Here is a 21,141-nt window from a genome sequence, read left to right on the forward strand (position 1 = left end):
GCTCGCAGCATGTGAACCTGTGTCAGGAATACGATTAGGGAGGTTAATCCTGTTGACTCAACGCTTCTCGACATCCAAACCGGAATGGGAGGGCCTCAGCTGCCATGGGGACCACCAGTGCACTCCCATTGTAGGTAAAGACGAACCCCATTCCCAGCCTCGTACAGCCGTGCTTGTGTGCGAGCAAAGGGGCGCTGATGCCGCAGGGTCCTGGAAGTAGTTCTGGGGGGGGGTCACAGCTATCTTTGCTAGAAGGATGTGATGTTAAAACTGGATTTTAACAACGACGATCGCAGTCAGGAGCGGCAAAAAATGGGAAGGATAGCGTCAGAAGAAATCAAGGATTAAGGTATTGTAGTATCTTTCTTTTCATTAACTAAGTCACAGGTTTGCTTTAAGTAATAATCCTAAGTGACAGCCCTATCCGTTAGATCAGCAGGACAACTCCTCTATCCCTTCTATAAGTCCTCCAGTCACCAAGGATGACTTATCAGCACAGATGCATAAAAAGCTGAAGAAAAATATGAAGCCTGCAGCTGGCAGAATTCATGTAACACTCGACAACTGATACATGCGCCGAGCAACTGCTCCACATTTGCTCATTTTCCTTCCACCTGTCTTGATCGGTGAGCCCCTCGGAGTGCGGATCTGCAGAGCACTCTTATCAGAGGGCAAAGATTCCATGTGTCTTTGCAAGTTCATTGCTGGTCACAGCGGCAGGACAGAGCTGCTTGCCACATGGCCATTCTATGAAAACAGCTTATTAGAAATGGCCTTCATTATATCCTGAAATTGTGATCCTCATATTGACATACGAGTGTTCTATCTGAAAAGACTGTCGCATGGAATCCCTGATGTCTTCACAATTACAAATTACCCAGCAAGCACATGGTGAACCAGAACTCCTAGGAGTGTATTAAGAGCTACCAAAGCCCTCTTACTAAAATGTTATGCAGAACAAAAACATTTGCCTTCTTAAAACAGAAGGTATTTGTAATTATTTAGGTTGGAGTGAGTTTTTTGAGGTGTCCCACAATGCATCACTGCTGAATATGCAAATCATCCTGTATTGTCCCTGTAAGCTAGCCACACCTCCAGAACCGCTGGAATGCAAGGATGTGTCAGCTGGTCAATATTACAGAGTCACACTATTCCAACATGCATACATCTTTATCAGTGCATGGTATGGATTAATAGGGCTCTATGGGGTAGGACTTGACGCACCCAGAGTTACAGATCACCTGTCAGTAAAGGTATGTACACGTCCCGATTTTCCGTCCAACTTGTCATTTGAACGTGTGTACGGCAGTCGAGCGACTGTTAACAGCCGGTTTACCCGATGCGCTTGGCGGATTAGTTGGACAACTGTCCTTCAAACGACTGTCAGGTCTGTATGTGTGTATAAAAGACTTCTAGTCGTTTGACCAAGTAATAGACATTCAAACAGTGATTTGATCAGTCGTTTAATGTAGGCCATTGTTCTATCCAGTCCATTGTCCTTTATCAAGTTGGTTAAACGACATGTAAATTAACATATCAGCCACTTGTTGGTACAGTGTGTACAGGACTTCTGAACGACTTGTTTGCACTCCAAGTTACTCCAACGACCAGTTTAAACAACAATCAGGCGTAAAGTTGGACGTTTGTACGCACCTTTATTCCATCTGAACAACTTGTTCAGCCTCTAACCAGTCCTTTGAGGTTATATACAGTAGAGGGAAGGCTTTGGATCCTATTGAGCTTTCCCTGTCCCCTCATTCCAGGGCTCGAACAACCTCCCCCCTCCCCCCCCACACACACACGTATATGATCAACTGGTCGAATACGTCCAAAGCCTTTCGAGAGCTTCCAGGGGCAGTAAATTTGAGAGAATGAGAGAGCCACGTAATCCCAGCAAACATGTAAAATAACCAAAAAAGCTAACCACCAACACAACTTATCTATAGCAAACACACCAAAAGCACAGAACAAATACACTCCCTGCACCTAGTTACACACAGCTCTGGAAACCAGTCTCCTTCAGCAGCAGCTTAAGGCCCATACACACGGACTTTTGCGGACAGGTCGTTTGAACGTCCCGTCGTTCAGTCGTCTGCACGCCAAATCGGGCGTGTGTACAGACTGCCGTTCGGCGGATCGCTCAAGACCAGTCTTATCACCCGAACGACAGTCTGTACACACGCCCGATTTGCTGTGCGGATAACTGAACGACGGGACGTTCAAACGACCCGCCTTTCGCAAAAGTCTGACGTGTGTATGGGCCTTTAGTCTTAACTTAAAAAGGACAATGGTAATGAGAGAGACATATAGAGGCTGCCATATTTATTAGGGCTCTTTAACACCAGAGCTGGTTTCTGGTGTTTTGCCGGAAAGTCTGAACTTTGCAATAACTAAGGTAAAGTGAAAGTCCATAGACTTTCATTTTAAACGCTGTGTTTTAGCGCGGTGCGGTACGACAGCCGGGAAGTTTTAAATGTTCGGCACTGGCGGTTTTCCGTAGAGTGAATTAGAACTACCTCCGCTAATCAGCGTCGCACCTCGACGTATTGACGACACGCCGCAGATCATAAACGCTTGCAGGAAATCGGCTCCTGCAATCGTTATGTAATGTAAAAGAGCCCTTCGCTTTTGAGCAATACCAGTTGCCTGGCAGCCCTGCTGATCCTCTGCCTCTAATACTTTGAGCCATAGCCAGTTGACCTTTTATGCACATATGAAACAGCCATTCCACTTTATTATTAAAAGGTGTGTACACAACTATGACGGATGGATCGGAACACGACTTCCCTGGGCCGGGCAGTACAGACGCCAAGTCAGCTGGAGTGCCTACAGAGCAGCGCGTGCGTAAAGTCATGCAGCAGGCAAAGGAAGCGGCATGCATCGTTCAGCCGCGTTGCTCCGCCTGGCACATTGCTTGCGTGGCGGCGGTCGGGGGAATACTGTGCACACGGCCTGATTATTGGCTGAGGTGGTCATTATCAGCCGCCTCAGCTGACTTTAAAGTGCACCTGAAGGAAAACAGAGAGAAATGCCCCCTGTATGTACTTAGAGAGTTTAGCCTGTCTAGTGCTAAGTACACACTGAGAATTTCTGGCTGATTTACTGTCAATTTGATTTCCAACATGTCCGATTTGCTTTCCGACTTGCTGACTTTTTCACACAAAAAGGCATAAACCGCACACAAATTTAATATCAAATATATTAACTGCGATTTATGGTGCAGTGTGCAAAAACTGAACTGCTGTGCTGATTTTTTTCTGCAAAGTTCTGCATACAGATTCTGCACACAATGTAAACAGGCTCATTGAAATACACTGCTATGCGAATCTGTGTGCAGGAAATGCACAGGAGTTTGCCTTTAGTAAATGGCCACCTTAACTAAAGCCTGCATGGGGGTGTCACATTTTGCTGCCAGTTAGTGGGGTAGTGCAAGTGCAGTACGAGTTACAAGAGCTCTTGCTTTGGCAAGCCAATTACTCCTGCAATTATGAAAATGTATGGACTGCACTCAGGAGTATTGGTGCCAGGGTTACGTAACTGGTAATCGGAGCTTCCTGTCGGTGTTGGGAATTATCTGGCAGAAAATGGAGATATTTTTGAGATAAATTTACAGAAACACGTGAGCAGTGATTACTTTATAGCAATTTAATGGTGGCCATACATGGTACAATAAAAACGTTCGCTTATCCCGTTTATTCGATCTAAATGATCGAATTGAATGAAAGTTGAAAATATATTTTTTTTTCGATCAAGAAATTCGAACGATTATCCCGTTTTTTCGAGAAAAATAAGATTAGACATGCTGGAAAAATCTTTATATTCGATCTAACGGAATAATCGAACTAAATTATCTAATCGAAAAAAAATGAAAAAAATTGTACCATGTATGGGCACCCTTAATTACCCTTTAGAAGGGGGATCTCACAGCTGAACTTGTGACTAGTTTGGACAGACTGAGAAAGGCTCAAACCTTGAATACATGCTAGACAAGCGCTGGGCGAACTACGGCCCGCCGTAGTGCACTGTATATCGGCCCGCCGTAGTGCACTGTATATCGGCCCGCCGTAGTGCACTGTATATCGGCCCGCCGATAGGTGTCCAGATTCCCCTCTTTCCCCCCTCCCTGCAGGGTCGAGTGCTCTCCCCCCCCCTCCCTCCAGAGTCACGAGCTGGTGATTAGTGGGGGTTAAAACTCACCACTTCCTGCGTCTCGTCTCCTTGGCAACAGGGCCTCACATGACACGCCGTCGGGATGTGCCAGCTTATTACACGCTGGCTGCCAGCATGGGATACGCTGACATGTCACGTGACGGCCTGTTACCGTGGAGACGCAAAGCAGGAAGCGGTGAGTAGGCGAGTTTTAACCCCCGCTAATTGCCCGCTGGCGACTCTGCAGGGAAGGAAGGAGGGGGGAAAGGGAGAAGGAGGCCAGGCATGTTAGCAGAATGTGGCCCGGCCCAAGCCGCCTGCCCAGGCCAGTGCTAGACCGTCTTTGGTCAGGATGGTCAGTCGGTTCATCTCAGCTGAGAATCTAGAGCCTTTATAGCAGGAAGTGCCGTCTGTGGCTGCATCATGGGAGGAGCTGCTCTATACTTTGCCCTGGAAGCCTGCCAGGAAGATTGAGTTTGTGGTGCAGGATAGAAGTACATCGCTATCCAACTGAATTTCAATTGAATAGGAATCAAAAAGCTTGGCATCACAACTGATCCCTGAATGGGATACGTCCCTCAATAAATGAATGTTATATTTAGATACATATTACTCGGATTGATGTTTTTGCATTTAGCTATTGATTGACCCACATAATTGGGCTATTATATAGTTACCTAAATGGGCTTCTTTAATTGGTTTATGATCCCTGAATGGATCTGCATGCAGTAGATTTCAGGCAGAGTTGATAAGGATGAAGGAAATTGTTGGAGGATACACAGTAATGGACATTGTGCAGCACAGGATCAGACTTATGCTGGGGATACACGGTATGTTTCTGTACAGTGTATCGGCCAGCTGATAATATTCAGCTGGTCCGAGCACGCTGCTCAACCCCCGCCGGCGGACAATGGCAGATAATGGAGCAGTGATAAGGAAGTGCCGGTGGGGACGAGCGGCAATCGATCCACGCGGACGAGCGGGGATGAGCCCGCGCATAAACCGAGCCGTGTATGCATGGCATTAAAGTACAACTGAAGTGAGAATATGGAGGCTGCCATATTGATTTCTTTTTAAACAGTACCAGTTGCCTGGCAGCCCTGCTGACCCATTTAGCTGCAGTAGTGTCTGAATCACAGCAGAGACAAACATGTAGCTAATCTTGTCAGATGTCACAATAATGTCAGAAACACCTGATCTGCATATGCTGCAACACATTTGATTATTATAGGAGCAGATGAAAATTAGGAGCATCCGAAAAGTAAAAAAAAAACGTTGCTTTTATCTGCCATGCAAGGTATTATGTGTAAGCTAACTTGCCTCTGGTTATGGTAATCTCTTCTCTCCCTGCACTGCTTGTCACATGACTGCAGAAAGCTGGTAACCATTTGTACAGTAGCATTAATATGAAGCCCCACCTCGAGTCCTCCAACCCAAAGACAGAGGTGAGGAGTGTGATGCTACTACAACAATGGGATTGAAAACCTTGTAAAAAATATATGATGAATGTGCTTAAAGGATAGGAAGGCGAGTTGTAAAAATCTATCTTAACTTACGTGGTGCTTCTTCCAGGGCTGTAGAGTCGGAGTCAAAGCAATTTTGGGTACCTGGAGTCGGAGGTTTCATAAACAGAGGAGTCGGATGATTTTTGTACCAACTCCACAGCCCTATCTTATTCCAGCCCCTAGAGGTCGCTTGTGTCCCTCACCACAGCTCCGGTCTTCTCCCGGGTCCCGCTGGCCGCCCTCGCAGTATCGCCGACCCCTGATGGGTCAGCGCCTTCTGTGCAGGCTCAGATTGCTTCCGGTGATGCGCTCCGTAAGTGCAGAAGGCGCCAACCTATCGGGGGTCAGCAATATTTCAGAGGCAGCCAGTGGGACCCAGGAAAAGACCAGAGCTGTGGCGAGGGACACGCGCCCTCTAAGGGCTGGAAGAAGCACCAGGTACGTAAAGTTACATTTTAGCAGGGCTGTGGAGTCGGTCCAAAAATCCACTGACTCCGACTCCTCAGTTTAGGATTCCACCGACTCCTCTAATTTGCATATTACAATTTTGTTGATTAAAAGTATGTAACATGAAATCTGTCTCTTAACTGCCAACGCTTAGGAATTTTACAAGACAACTGAAGTGAGAAGGATATGTAGACTACTATATTTATTCCCTTTAGACTAAAACTAGTCCTTGGTAAGAGTACTTGTAAAGGGTACAAACCGGAACAAAGAACATCTATCAGGCCCTAGGCAATGTAAGTGTGGGTACATGTAAGAATGATGTGCAGGTACTCTGCAGTGGAATGAGGAGATTCTGGGTGACAGACAACACCTCTGTGTTCAATGTGCACATCATTCTCAGTGGATTCCCTGCAGCTCTGTGGGGAGTGCATATGCAGAGTATAGTACTACTGTGTAACAAAGTAAACCTGAGACAGATGAAATTAAAGTTTTATACATACCTGGGGCTTCCTCCAGCTGCCTTCAGGATAATCAGTCCCTCGTTGTCCTCCTCCACCACCTGGATCTTCTGCTATGAGTCCAGGTACTTGAGCCAGTCGGGCGTAGTGCGCATGCACACACTCCGCCGCCAGGAGCATACTACACCTGTGCAGCACTATTGCGCAGGTGCAGAATGTTCCTGGCTGTGGGAGCGGCATGCGGCCGGACAGCGCTGACTGGCTGAATTACCAGGACTCATATCAGAAGATCCGGGTGGTGGAGGACAGCGAGGGACTGATTAGCCTGAAGGGGGCTGGAGGAAGCCCCAGGTATTTATAAAACTTTACTTTTCATCCGTCTCAGGTACCCTTTAATTTGTAGTCACCAAACCAAATTTTAACAACATATCAAATTATTTGATTTCATCAGCAAAGAGAGTGCATACATTTGCATAAATCAGCATCAATGCAGAATTATTTCCTTCTCATTGACAATCTGTATTAGTGACACAGCTACACATCAGGCTTTATTCTTACAGCATAGAGGTTATTTAGTATATATAAGAGATTCCTGTGTACACATCATAGATACAGTCACAATCAGATATGTATATCTGACCTTAAAAATACAGGGACTGCTTTATTGAAGCAGCACAAGTAACTAATTTTGATTGGTTTATTTCATTTTTGTGGACTGAGCACAGCTATTACTGTATATATACATTATTTTTAATGACTATTATCTGAGAAATAGAACATTTTATCATATTTTCTATTTTAATTACAGTTACAAATTAATTCGGAGTCGGTGCATTTTTTCCCGACTCCAGGCACCCAAAATTGCCCGACTCCACGACTCCGACTCCACAGCGCTGCATTTTAGAACTCTATTTAGATATCCCTTAAATAAAGGAGGTTATTATGTCTAGAAATAATCAGAAGATAGTGTGTCTAAAATAAAATAAATGAGATGAGGAAAGTAATCACGCCAAGAGAGCATTTTTAAAAACCATGAACTCAGTTTGTTGGATCACGTATGAAATACCCACAACAGATTCTGATCACTAAAGACATTTTACAATACCAGGCTTTGAGCGGTTCCAAAACACTGCTCAGCTGCAAATCATCATAAGGCTTTGCTCTGTTCAATTGCCAGTTGTGTCATATGCTTATATTGCCAGCAGGTATTCCAACAATAAGACAAACAAGACAAAGACAAACACTTATATAGCGCTTTTCTCCTGGCGGACTCAAAGCGCCAGAGCTGCAGCCACTAGGATGCGCTCTATAGGCAGTAGCAGTGATAGGGAGACTTGCTTAGGGCCCTTTTCCACCAGCGCGTTTGCGCTGGCTGAATCGCAAAACCACAAACCGCTAGCGATTTTACAATCGCTACGGTTTGCTTTTTAACATAGGAATCGCGGTAGGTCATTTCCACTACCGCGATTCGCTTTTGTCGGGAACGCGAACGCGCGGCGGAGCGATAATTGCCGCGATTTTGCTATGCAATGCATAGCATAGCAAAATCGCGGCCGCAAACGTCGGGGGAATCGCCGGTTTTGCGATTCAGCAATCGCTAGCGTTCAGCATGAACGCTAGCGATTGCAGGTGGAAAAGGGCCCTTTAGGTCTTCTGCTGAATAGGTGCTGGCTTACTGAACAGGCAGAGACTAGATTCGAACCCAGGTCTCCTGTGTCAGAGGCAGAGCCCTTAACCATTACACTATCCAGCCACTACAAACAATGGTTTCCTCCAAAGGCATTTGCACAGAACACTTGCCATAAACACCCCGGGGAACATGACTCGTTAACTGGCCACAGACACGAATAGATAATGCTTTTTCCCAGCAAATTCCGTCAACGTACATCTTTACCGATTGGTAATTTGTACTAACACTATAAATCCATATGTGCAGGACTGACCAATACTCACCACTATATCAGCACTTGAAGGCCAAGAAACCAAATTCTTCTCAGTTATTTCTGATTGGTCAGCAGAGGAACTCATTCCTGATCAACAAACTGAACATGTTAATTGACTTGTTAGCCGAGTAAATATTGGCTAGGTGAAGCCCTAAACTACAAGTATAGGCCTACATGGACCAAACTTGTTTTACACAGATGATAAAAGATTGAGATCTAGGGTATTAAGGTGCGTACACACGTGTAGGCAGGTTGCAAAGACACGTGTCAGCTGTGTAGCATACAATGCACTGTGTTGCTATGGGGGGGATCAGAGAGGGATCGTATGGCTACCTTTACTGCAAACAGATTGTGAACCGATTTCAGCCTGAAACCGTTCACAATCTGTTGTGGTGGTGCTGCTGCCGCCGCCGCCCCTCCTGCCCGCATACATTACCTGCTCCGCCGGCGTGACTGCCCCCGGTCACCGCTGCTCCGTCTCCGCTCTGGTCTCCAGGTCCGGCATGCCTCACTTCTTCTAGCCTGGCAGGAAGTTTAAACAGTAGAGGGCGCTCTACTGTTTAAACTTCCTGCCGGGCTAGAAGAAGTGAGGCATGCCGGACCTGGAGACCAGAGCGCAGACAGAGCAGCGGTGACCGGGGGACTGGAGTCGCGCTGGCAGAGCAGGTAATGTATGCGGGCTCTATTGCGTCGGTCGTCGGGCACGCAAACGCCGCTAGCGACGCACCCCCTACCCGCGGGCGATCGACGGTAATTTTCCGCACGGAGCGATCGGACGAAATGGATCGAAATTCGGCGTGCTGCGGGAACGATATGCAGCAGATTCGATCCCAGTGATCGAATCAGCTGTCGAAACGGCGGCAAATCGGGCCAGTGTATGGCCAGCTTAAGGAGTCGGAGCAACTTTTAGGTACCTGGAGGTTTTATAAAGTGAGGAGCCAAGAGTTGAAGTCGGATGATTTTTGTACCGACTCCACAGCCCTGGTCAGGCGTGTGTACGAGGCTTTGGACAATCAAAGTGCCTGATGCATGAAAGGCCCTTTGTTCTTATGATGTGTGCAGCGCACAGGAATTTTACCAGGGCTGTGGAGTCGGAGCAATTTTTTGGGTACCTGGAATCAAAGTCGGGGGAAAAACATGCACTGACCCAGACTGCTAATAAATTTAAACATAATCGTCATAAATAACATATACAGTAATAGCAGTGCTTAGTCCACAAAAATGTAATAAACCAATCAAAAAACAAGTTATTTGTGCTGTAAATCACAGTCACCGTATTCAGAGTGCCTGGCTAAACCCCATACAAATGCCACCCAGGACTCCAAACTACATGGAGGCTGGTTTCAGACCATAAACCAGCATTGGCGCTGCGATGCATCGCGCCCGACGCACCGCCAAAAACAGGAACACGTGCTATTGCACAATCCACCCTGCCTGGCCAGCGGCCAAGCAGGAAGTGCTTGTCGTCACTTCCTGCTTCGGGTATGCGGAAGCGTATTGTTAAACTACTTTTCCGCGCATGCTGGCAGCATAGGTTTTTTTTTAAAAAAATACATGCGTCGCCATAGACTAACATGAGTTCCGGGCCGTCAGGGAAGCGGCGATAACATCACTTCCGTTGTGTCGTGCCGTATCGTCACAATATGCAAGTCTCCACAGACTTTCATTGCACGGTGGTGGGTTGCGGTAAAATGAACCGCACCGCTCCGGTGTGAAAGGGCCCTTAAGTAACTTAAGCAAAATGTTAATGTTATTTCTGTATGTGTACCTACTGAGCAGATTTGTTCAAGAAACAGGTCAGGAGAGTCACTGGGACGGGAAGTAAAATCTCTTCAAATAGGATGAGGTGGAAAAAAAAAAAATCAATTATGGTGCTATTCTTTATTTCTTAACCTCCCTGGCGGTATGCCAGACAGTGTCGGGCAAGCCGCCACAGGTGATCACATGGCCCGGGAGGATTTCTTTTAAATAAAATTTGTTCCATATTCTTCAGCTAGCACTTGGCTAGCTACCTATGCCCCCCAAGTGCCTCCGCTCTCCCCCCCCGATCCCCACCGCAATACATACCCCCCAGGGATCCCACGATGGCGCAGCCTTCCAATCAGCTCCAGGCTACGCTATGGGGAGGTTCAGGACTTCGCACGACGTCATGTCCGATTGTCGGCATAGCGACGACTGAAGCGAATTGGGAAGCTGCGGCTCTTGCGGGATCGTGGACTGGTGAGTGTTGCTGGCGGCGATCGGGGGAGCAGATAGGTGCCGGAGGACTTGGGGGCCACAGGTAGCTAGCTTAGTGCTAGATATGGAGCTTAAAACATGTTTTATTTAAAAAAAAAAACTCTCGCGGACGCAGCCTCATAAACTGCGTACCGCCAGGGAGGTTAAGCACCACCATGAGCTGCGGTACACATTCATCTAAAGAATTATTAGGAACACCATACTAATACGGTGTTTGACCCCCTTTCGCCTTCAGAACTGCCTTGATTCTACGTGGCATTGATTCAACAAGGTGCTGAAAGCATTCTTTAGAAACGTTGGCCCACATTGATAGGATAGCATCTTGCAGTTGATGGAGATTGGTGGGATCCTGGGGCCAACTAGATCGCTTTTTTGAGCTCCGGAAATTGCCAGCACTTTCAAAAACGCTTTGCTAATGTAAGTCTATGGTGTTGAGTCTGGAGCGATTGCGGTTCGGGCTGATCGCAATCACAGAATATGCAGTATTTTGTGAGTGTTTGGGCTCAATACCTAACTCACCACAAACCGCACCTCAAGTTGCTTACACAAAGTGCCTTTGCAATGTTTAGGGGGTTCCTGGCCTAAGTCAAGAACTGCACAGCCTGGCAGCCCTGTTAATCTTCTGAGTCAAAACCCTGGAACAAGCATATGGCTAATTCAGCAAAACCTGAGGCAGCTGAGAGAAGACCTGATCTACTTCATGCTTGTTTAGGGTTTGTGGCTAAATGATTTAGAGGCACATTATTAATATTATATTATTATTATGTATTTATATAGCGCCGACATATTACGCAGCGCTGTACAGTGTGATAGAGAATATATATCTATCTATCTATATATCTCTATCCATATCTCTCTATCCATCCATCCATCCAGTCACTAACTGTCCCTCAGGAGCTCACAATCTAATCCCTACCATTGCCATATGTCTATATTATGTAGTGTAAGTACTGTAGTCTAGGGCCAATTTTAGGGGGAGCCAATTAACTTATCCGTATGTTTTTGGAATGTGGGAGGAAACCGGAGTGCCCGGAGGAAACCCACGCAGACACAGAGAGAACATACAAACTCTTTGCAGATAGTGCCCTGGCTGAGATATGAACCAGGGACCCAGCGCTGCAAGGCGAGAGAGCTAACCACTACGCCACCATGCTGCCCACCGTGCAGGCACATGATCAGGAGGACTGCCAGGCAACTGGTATTGGTTAAAAGGAAATGAATAAGGCAGCCTCCATGTTCCTTTCACTTTGGGTTTCCTTTAAACCTGAGACAATCATGAAAAAAAAATGCTCATGCTAAGAAAATCTACTGTGTGACACTCAACTGACCACTAGGTGAAGTTACTAAATGCTGGGAAGAATACTTTCTGCCTAAACAATTTGGCCAAGAATGATCTTTGTCAGAGTTGAGTGATAGCTTAGGCAGCAGATTATCAAGTACAGTATGCCTGACGGCCACCCACATTGTGACTACTTGGGCTGAGAAGTACAAATTACTACAGGGACTCCAAGAACATACCTGCATATCACCCTACTAGACTGGGCTAGGAGTGCACAATACTGTATGGTCTTCAGGAACAGCCCGAGAGCCACTGCAGGCTGCAATCTGGGCCAAGGACACATTGCTATAAGGACTTCAAGAGAGTCTGAAGCGAGAATAAATCTCGCTTCAGACCTCATAGATAGCAGGGCCATGTGTGCCCCTGCTAAAACGCTGCTATCCCGCGGCTTAACGGGGGTCGCTTCACCCCCAAAACCCCTCGGTGCAGCGGGGGGAGCGCTTCCTGGTTGGGGCAGGGCTAACCGCCGCAGCCCTGCCCCACGAGCGTCTGTCAGCGCATATCTCCGCCTCTCCCCCGCCCCTCTCAGTCTTCCTTCACTGAGAGGGGCGGGGGAGAGGCGGCTATGCGCCGCTGATAGACGCGACTGGAGGCAGGGCTGCGGCCGTTAGCCCTGCCTCCAGGAAAAGATAATATACAACCAAGTTTGCGACCAATGCTTGCGGGGGTGGGTGTGGGGGTGAATGCCCCTGCTAACTATGAGCTCTGAAGCGAGAATTATTCTCACTTCAGAGTCTCTTTCAGGAACATGTCTGTGGGCCTTGACACCAGGCTGGAATCTGGGCCATGGAGGATATATTGCTATAATGCAGTATTTCTTAACTTTTATTCACTTCAGAGGAACCCTTCAAATAATTTTTGGATGTCAGGGAGCCCCTGCATTAGTGGAGGGACTGGAGTGGGGATTTGTTTTGCAGGTGGAATGTTCTTTAATAGAAGGTGTGGCTTAAAACTTCAGTAACAGCCTCCTTCTTTAGCCCCCATTCCATGTTCCTCTTCTATAGTTCTCTCTACTATAATAGCCTGTGTTAGTGCTTCTTATTATAGTTCCCACAATTATAGTGCACCCCTATAATAAGGCTCTTTTAGTATGCTGTATTTCTATCTTTCCATTACTGTTATTAGCTAATATTAGTTATTAACTATTAGCTGTCTTTCTATTACTATGTTCCTTATATTGTAACCCTTCTTTTAGTAGAGGAGACAAAGACCTACTTTTTCACCTCACCAACTGAGGCCAGTCTCACTGGAGGGAGAAATGTCAGGAAACCCCTGCAACGTCCTCAAGTAACCCTGGGGTTGCAAGGAATCCTCCTGCTATAAGGACTTCAGGAGCAGGACAGGCACAAAGCTAACAGGGGTCTACACCAGGGGTTCTCAAACTGGGTGCCTCGGCACCGATGCGCCTCGGGCACCTTTCAGGGGTGCCTCAGCACGCATCCTGATCCTTTATGCAATACCATCAAGTAATGCAACCGCACATTGATATACAATGTAGCTGCATTACCTGCTAGCTAACCTTTAGTCCCCGCAACCATGGGTGAAGTTGAACATGAGAGGAATTGCTGTGCCTAATAAGCATCACTAGCTACTCGGAGTGCGTCGTCGCCTGATAAGGGTCATAATGGCATTTCGGTAATTGTTCTTCCCGAGGGGTGCCTTGAAAAAAATTTCAAAGCCACCAAGGGTGCCTTCACCCAAAAAAGTTTGGTAACCACTGGTCTACACTAAACGTGAGGATGCACTTAGCAGGGATTGCACCCTCATATATACCATAATCCATTTATACTAAACTCCAAGGGACTGGGAAAAGTACTATTTCAGAAGGTCACTAAATCAGAATTGGTCATATATTGTATTTTTATACAGACGCAGTTGCTGGGACTTTAGGACTGAGTTTACTACAGGGCTGTGGAATCGGAGTCAAGTAGTCGGAGCAATTTTGGGTACCTGGAGTCAGTAGATTAAATAAACAAAGGAGTAGGGTGATTTTAGTTCCAATTCCACACCTGGAAAAAATTAGACTAAAGGTCCGTACACACGCCGGACTTAAGGCAACGACGGGTCCGTCGTTGCCTCCCGCTGGGTGGGCGTGCCAGCGACAGTCCGGCGTGTGTACGCTCTGTCGTCAGACTGATACGGCTGTTTCTGAGCGATCCGCCCGGCGGATCGCTCAGAAACAGCCGTATCAGTCTGACGACAGAGCGTACACACGCCGGACTGTCGCTGGCACGCCCACCCAGCGGGAGGCAACGACGGACTCGTCGTTGCCTAAAGTCCGGCGTGTGTACGGGCCTTAAGTCGGGGCAATTTTAAATAACTGGAGTCCATGGTTTCATAAACGGAGGAGTCGGAGTTGGATGATTTTTGTACCCACTCCACAGCCCTTGTTTACTATACAGAGATTCTACTGTAGTATCACAGAAATGTTTGAGTACTTGATTCCAGAATCGATTGTTTGTACCTCTTGAGGAAGCGGCGTTTCATTGCGAAACATGTCAGGCCATTTTGCTGTTATTGGAGACTGTGTGAAACCTGATTATTTACATTTTTTTTTATAGTGAAGATTACACAAGAATAAATGTGATACCTACCTATTAGCAAATACAGAGTAAGCTGTAAAGGACATCCGAGTTGAAAATAAACGGATGCAAAAAACAATTCCATCTATCATCCTCCCCAAAAAAATGACTTTTTTTTAGAGATCTCAAAATTTTATTTTATATTTAAATCTAGTCTTTACTGTTTCATTGTCTCTGCTCAGTGACGCCTTCATTGAAGTATGCCAGAGCTCAAATCTATGAATTATTGACCCTTTTTATCTCTTTCCTGCTCTCAAGCCCCATACACATGCTCAATCGCAGTCTTTTATGCAGCACAACTGTCAAAAGACTTGTTGTGAAACAAGTTGAAATACCTATAAAAAAAAAATATTTTGCCATTGCCGCTCGATTCCTTGCCATTGTCCGCCAGCGGGGATTGAGCGGGCGGGGGTCGAGCAGCGTGATCGGACCAGCTGAATATTATCAGCTGGCCGGATCAGCTGCTCGATACACGGTACAGAAACGTACCGTGTATCCCCAGCATAAGACTGATAAGATGTCAATCCAACAGTTTGATTCACTTCTTATCAGCTTTTTGAACAATAGCAAAAATACTTTTTTTTTTATTTTTTTCAACTTGTTTCACAACAAAAGTTGTTCAACAACTGTGCTGCCTAAAAGACAGCGGTTGAGCGTGTGTACTGAGCAGTGCTTTTCAGCGCTGCTAGCTTTGGGCGTAGCCAGCGCCGCCATAGACTGTAATGGGAATCAGTCTATAGCGGCGCTCAGTGAGGAAGGTCGGCTCCGTCAGAAGACGGAGCCGAAGTTGCTTAAAAAACACAATAATTCGGCCTCCAGCAATCGCTGGAAGCCGAATTATTTCATTCCCCCACTATCCATGTCGGCCTGGAGGGGGAATAGTAATTAAAACGCCCCGGACTTGTGCAGAAGCAAGACCAGCCAACAGCTGGATCCTGCACCCAAGTCTACCAGCGCCGTATTCAAATGTACGCCGTGTGTATGGGGCTTCAAAAGCCATTTACTGACAGGAAGGTGTTTTATGGCTGTGATTACTTATCACTGATGCTATAGTCTGACCCAGACAGAAACAGTTACTTGTACGCCTGATATTTAACTCTTTCAGGCAGAGAAAGAAAAGGAACAGGATAGCTATTTATGAGCTTGGCACTGTACATGTACATCTCATGTCACCTTGGTTGTTTAATAAACCGAACCTTTGTGTTTATCTTGCTATAAGAGAGAACTAGGCAGTACGCTGCTGAGCCTCCTGCAGGCACACTGGGCAGGGATCCTGGCTGAGGAGGGCACAGCACAGGAGTGCCTAATCCATCAGGAACAAAGAAACACAGCAAAGTTGGCGCCAGCAGTGGAGTGCAGCAGCCGCGCTCAGGACAATGGCAGACACAACAGACGGCCCTGTGCCAGCAGCCCCCCCTCAGCAGGCCGGGAGACCCCAGCTGCCCACCACAGCCGTGTGCGGCCTCTCTCGCCCGGCGCCCCCTCCTCTGCCCGCACAGCACCCCCCTCCCCCTCAGCCCGCCCCACTCACCGCCGGGATCGGTGACCGCTCCAGAGTCGTGCTCGGGCCGCATAGACGGAGACTGGAGGCTAAAGGCCCCGACTCACTGCAACATGGCGAGCTACGGCGGCCCGACCAGCCACAACCGCCCCTCCCCCTCCTCCTGCCGGAGCACTTTGCATGCCGGGAGAGGCTGGCCCTGCCTGACGCCCCACCTCACTCTGTGCGCCTCACTGCGGTCACTTCCGGTGGGGAGTGCGTCTCACCGCTGGCACTTCCGGTCTGCTGTGCGCCTCACTGCTGCCACTTCCGGGCTGTCCTCAACACTCATTGCTACGCGCTACCGCCGCTTCATGTGTGGCTGTGCTCGACTGCACGTGAGGCTCAAAACTGAGTGCTCGCTAATGCCTTGTTAAAGGCAGGGTTCACACATCTCCGCACGTGTAATGAAACTCAATAGAGAATCACATAAACAAATTAAGGGGCGCTATATATGTAAGTTACTAATAGAAATCCCCTAATAGCTGGATAGAGAAGTGTAGATTTTCTCCTGCTGCTACCTTATACTGTGGGGGTAACTCCTCCCTCCACCAAGAGTAAACTAATCTAAATATGCAATAAGGAGCGCAGGATATAGGTTGAAAGTTTCCGTTTTTATTTTAAAATAATTTATTATTATATATGCTCTCTGTGGGCTGGTGCACACCGAGCGGCTTTTTGGGCGTTTTCAGATCCGCTTGCGGCTGCGGATCTGCTTGGTCAATGTATCTCAATGGGGTGGTGCACACCAGAGCGGCAGGCGTTTTGCAGAAACGAAAAATGCCTGGGTGAGGCATTTTTTGGATTTCGGATGCGTTTCTGCCTCAATATTAAGTATAGGAAAAACGCAAACCGCTCTGAAAAACGCCTGTTCAGAGCGGTTTTGCAGGCGTTTTTGTTACAGAAGCTGTTCAGTAACAGCTTTACTGTAACAATATATGAAATCTACTATACTGAAAACCGCAGCAGCAATCCGCAAAACGCTAGCAAAACGCCTCATAAAAATAAAAAAAAGCGTTTAAAAATCTGCTAGCGTTTTGCGGATCTGCTTGCGGTTTTTGGTGTGCACCAGCCCTCAGGCCTAGTGCACACCGGAGCGTTTCCGCTGCGGTTTGCGATCTGCTTGCGGGTGCGGATCCGCTAGGGTAATGTATTTCAATGAGCTGGTGCACACCAGAGCGGGAGGCGTTTTGCAGAAACGCAGACTCCCGGGCTGCTGCAGATTTTGGATTGCGGATGCCTTTCTGCCTCAATGTTAAGTATAGGAAAAACGCAAACCGCTCTGAAAAACGGCACTTCAGAGCGGTTTGCCAGGCGTTTTTTATTACAGTAGCTGTTCAGTAACAGCTTTACTGTAACAATACATGAAATCTACTATACCAAAACCGCAAAACGCTAGCTGAAACGCTGCAGAAAAATAAGAAAAAGCGTTTCAAAATCTGCTAGCATTTTGCGGATCTGCTAGGCCTGGTGCACACCAAAAACCGCTAGCAGATCCGCAAAATGCTAGCAGATTTTGAAACGCTTTTTCTTCTTTTTTTGTAGCGTTTCAGCTAGCATTTTGCGGTTTTGGGAAGAGTTTTTGGTGTAGTAGATTTCATGTATTGTTACAGTAAAGCTGTTACTGAACAGCTACTGTAACAAAAAACGCCTCGCAAACCGCTCTGAAGTGCCGTTTTTCAGAGCGGTTTGCGTTTTTCCTATACTTAACATTGAGGCAGAAACGCATCCGCAATCCAAAATCTGCAGCAGCCCGGGAGTATGCGTTTCTGCAAAACGCCTCCCGCTCTGGTGTGCACCAGCCCATTGAAATACATTACCCTAGCGGATCCGCACCCGCAAGCAGATCGCAAACCGCAGCGGAAACGCTCCGGTGTGCACTAGGTGATAGAGCTAAGAACTAAAAAATATATATTGCATATATATCAATCAGCCATACACTCACTCACACACATGCTCACTACAAGCCTGCTGGTGACCCTTTGGGGGGAAAATGAAAAATAAAAAATATATAGATATAAAAATATATATTGTAAGAATAATAGGACTTATTTCTTCAGAAAGTGCTCAGAGGATTTCCACCTATATAGAGTCTTTTCTTCTATAGTGCCACCATTTAGATATTCAATATATGTGATAATATCACGCTGCAGTCAGAAAAAAAGATCCTCCACAAAGCAACAAACCACAACGAGGCCTCAGGTCAAGAGAGCTCTTATGTCATGCAATTTGGGGGCAATAGATCTGCTCACACGGCTTCTTCCACTTCCTGTCAGTGAGTGAGGAGACGCCACGGCGGTGCACGAGTTCCCTCTACGGACGGTCTGGACTGTATGGATGCACAAAAACTTGGGGACTACGTGAGTAATCGTGTGAGCAGATCTATTGCCCCCAAATTGCATGACATAAGAGCTCTCTTGACCTGAGGCCTCGTTGTGGTTTGTTGCTTTGTGGAGGATCTTTTTTTCTGACTGCAGCGTGATATTATCACATATATTGAATATCTAAATGGTGGCACTATAGAAGAAAAGACTCTATATAGGTGGAAATCCTCTGAGCACTTTCTGAAGAAATAAGTCCTATTATTCTTACAATATATATTTTTATATCTATATATTTTTCATTTTTAATTTTCCCCCCAAAGGGTCACCAGCAGGCTTGTAGTGAGCATGTGTGTGAGTATGGGCTGGTGCACACCGAGCGGCTTTTTGGGCGTTTTCAGATCCGCTTGCGGCTGCGGATCTGCTTGGTCAATGTATCTCAATGGGGTGGTGCACACCAGAGCGGCAGGCGTTTTGCAGAAACGAAAAATGCCTGGGTGAGGCATTTTTTGGATTGCGGATGCGTTTCTGCCTCAATGTTAAGTATAGGAAAAACGCAAACCGCTCTGAAAAACGGCACTTCAGAGCGGTTTTGCAGGCGTTTTTGTTACAGAAGCTGTTCAGTAACAGCTTTACTGTAACAATATATGAAATCTACTATACTGAAAACCGCAGCAGCAATCCGCAAAACGCTAGCAAAACGCCATAGAAAAATAAAAAAAAGCGTTTAAAAATCTGCTAGCATTTTGCGGATCTGCTAGCGGGTTTTGGTGTGCACCAGCCCTAAGTGAGTGTATGGCTGATTGATATATATGCAATATATATTTTTTAGTTCTTAGCTCTATGAGAGCATATATAATAATAAATTCTTTTAAAATAAAAACGGAAACTTTCAACCTATATCCTGCGCTCCTTATTGCATATTTAGATCAATAGAGAATCACACTTTTGCAAAGCTTCTAGCTGTCCCTCTTTTGGATGGACAGTCCCTCATTGGGAACCCAATCCCTCTGTTCCTTATTCTGACAGGACTGATGCAAAGATCTTTGTAAAAATATTTTCTACCGATAATCGTGTGCAGGGCCGGTGTTCCAACACTTTAGCATACCCGACAGAATGGCATACATTTAAAGTGATATAGTCCTTTTAAGTAGAATCAGTGTCCCGAACACCGGATTTGTACCTTCTTCCGCCCAAGGCCCACTGTCACCAGCCGCCCCCCCACCACCACCACAACAGCATCTCAACTCCCCAATTTTTCACCAATCAAAAAGTCTTCAAGTGAACCTGGCACACACAAAAACAATCTTACCTTAATAGATCCTTCCCATGCCCACTGTTACTGCATTGAGACCCTCTGAACATATTCAGAACCCACACAGCTGTCTGGGACCCTCTTTTTCCTTGTGCCTGCACTCCCATCTGAGTACAACCGTACCGGGTCTGCGTGAGCATGGTCCGCACATGCCCAGTAGCTTGAAGCCTTTCGTGCTTGTCTGTTTCCTCTGTGCAGAAGTGACTTTGTGCTAATGGGAATGTGAGGACCATACTCATGCATGCCTAGTACAGTTACACTTGTACATAGGAGTGCAGCCACAAGAAAAAATAGGGTCATGGGCAGCAATGGGGGTTAAGTACGTTCATGACATTGGCACCCCAATATAGGTAGCTAGTTCCTGTTTACCCTTTTAGTATAGGTAGACAGGTGCCCCCCCCCCCCCCCCCCTTAGTGTAGGTAGTCAGATGCTGACACCCCCTTCCTTTCCCCCAGTACAGGTAGCCTGATGCTGTTCCCTGATGCCCCCAAATTAGTTTTGGTAGTCAGATGGTGCCCCCTCCCCCATAGTATAGGTAGCCTGATGATGTCCCGTCACCCCCATTAGTATAGGTAGTCAGATGCTTACCCCCTTGGCCTCTACCCCTTAGTATAGGTGATGCTGAGTTCCCCCCCCCATCTCTTTGTATAGGAAGTCAGATGCTTTCTCCTCCCCCCCCCCCCCCCCACACTCAGTATAGAAGTATAGGTAGTCAGATCGCTGGGCTGCTTGCCCTCCCTCAGTATAGGCAGCTAGTTGCTGTCCCATGTCACCCACCACTTGCAGAGGAAGGAGCTGCCTGGCGCGGATGTCCTCTTCACATTTACCCCCCCGGCCCACCCCCCTTCAGAAGCAGAATCACTCACCTCTCACCAGGCTTCCAGCGCTGAGGCTTCCTCTGTCAGCCGCCGCCGTGCATTGCTCTCTCCTGCTAGCGACTCCCCTGCATGTGACTCTCGCTGGTAACATGCCAGCAAGTCACATGTGAGGGAGACGCCAGCAGGAGAAAGTGAAGCACACCGGCGGCTGACAGAGCAGGGACAGAGGACGCATCGGCGCTGGAAGCCTTGTGAGAGCTGAGCGATTCTGCATCCGCTCTCCGGGGAAGGAAGGGGGGCGGATCGGTTTGTTGGCGGCGGCTGAGCTGATTGATCCAGCCGCTGCCCGCCTCAGGAAGCCGCTCGGCGCTGCCCAGGTCTCCAGAAGAGAGCCTGCATGCAGCCTACTACTGGCAGCTGCAGTAGTGAAGGGACGGCTCAGGACTTCGCAGAGCGGTTCTCGGAGCTGGTGACAAGTGTAGTCA

At 47.2% G+C, this 21,141-nt stretch overlaps 1 protein-coding gene across 1 annotated transcript in view; it reads right to left on the bottom strand.

The window, feature by feature from the left end:
- PUM2 (pumilio RNA binding family member 2) overlaps positions 1 to 16,324 on the bottom strand; it is a 134,050-nt gene extending 117,726 nt beyond the window's left edge. The window contains exon 1 of the mRNA XM_068280205.1: positions 16,193 to 16,324. The gene's annotated coding sequence lies outside the window, so the exon portion shown is untranslated. The remainder of the gene's footprint in view (positions 1 to 16,192) is intronic.
- Positions 16,325 to 21,141: the final 4,817 nt, after the last annotated feature.

The sequence above is a fragment of the Hyperolius riggenbachi genome, chromosome 4 (genome assembly GCF_040937935.1).
Source record: "Hyperolius riggenbachi isolate aHypRig1 chromosome 4, aHypRig1.pri, whole genome shotgun sequence".
Lineage (NCBI taxonomy): Eukaryota > Metazoa > Chordata > Amphibia > Anura > Hyperoliidae > Hyperolius > Hyperolius riggenbachi.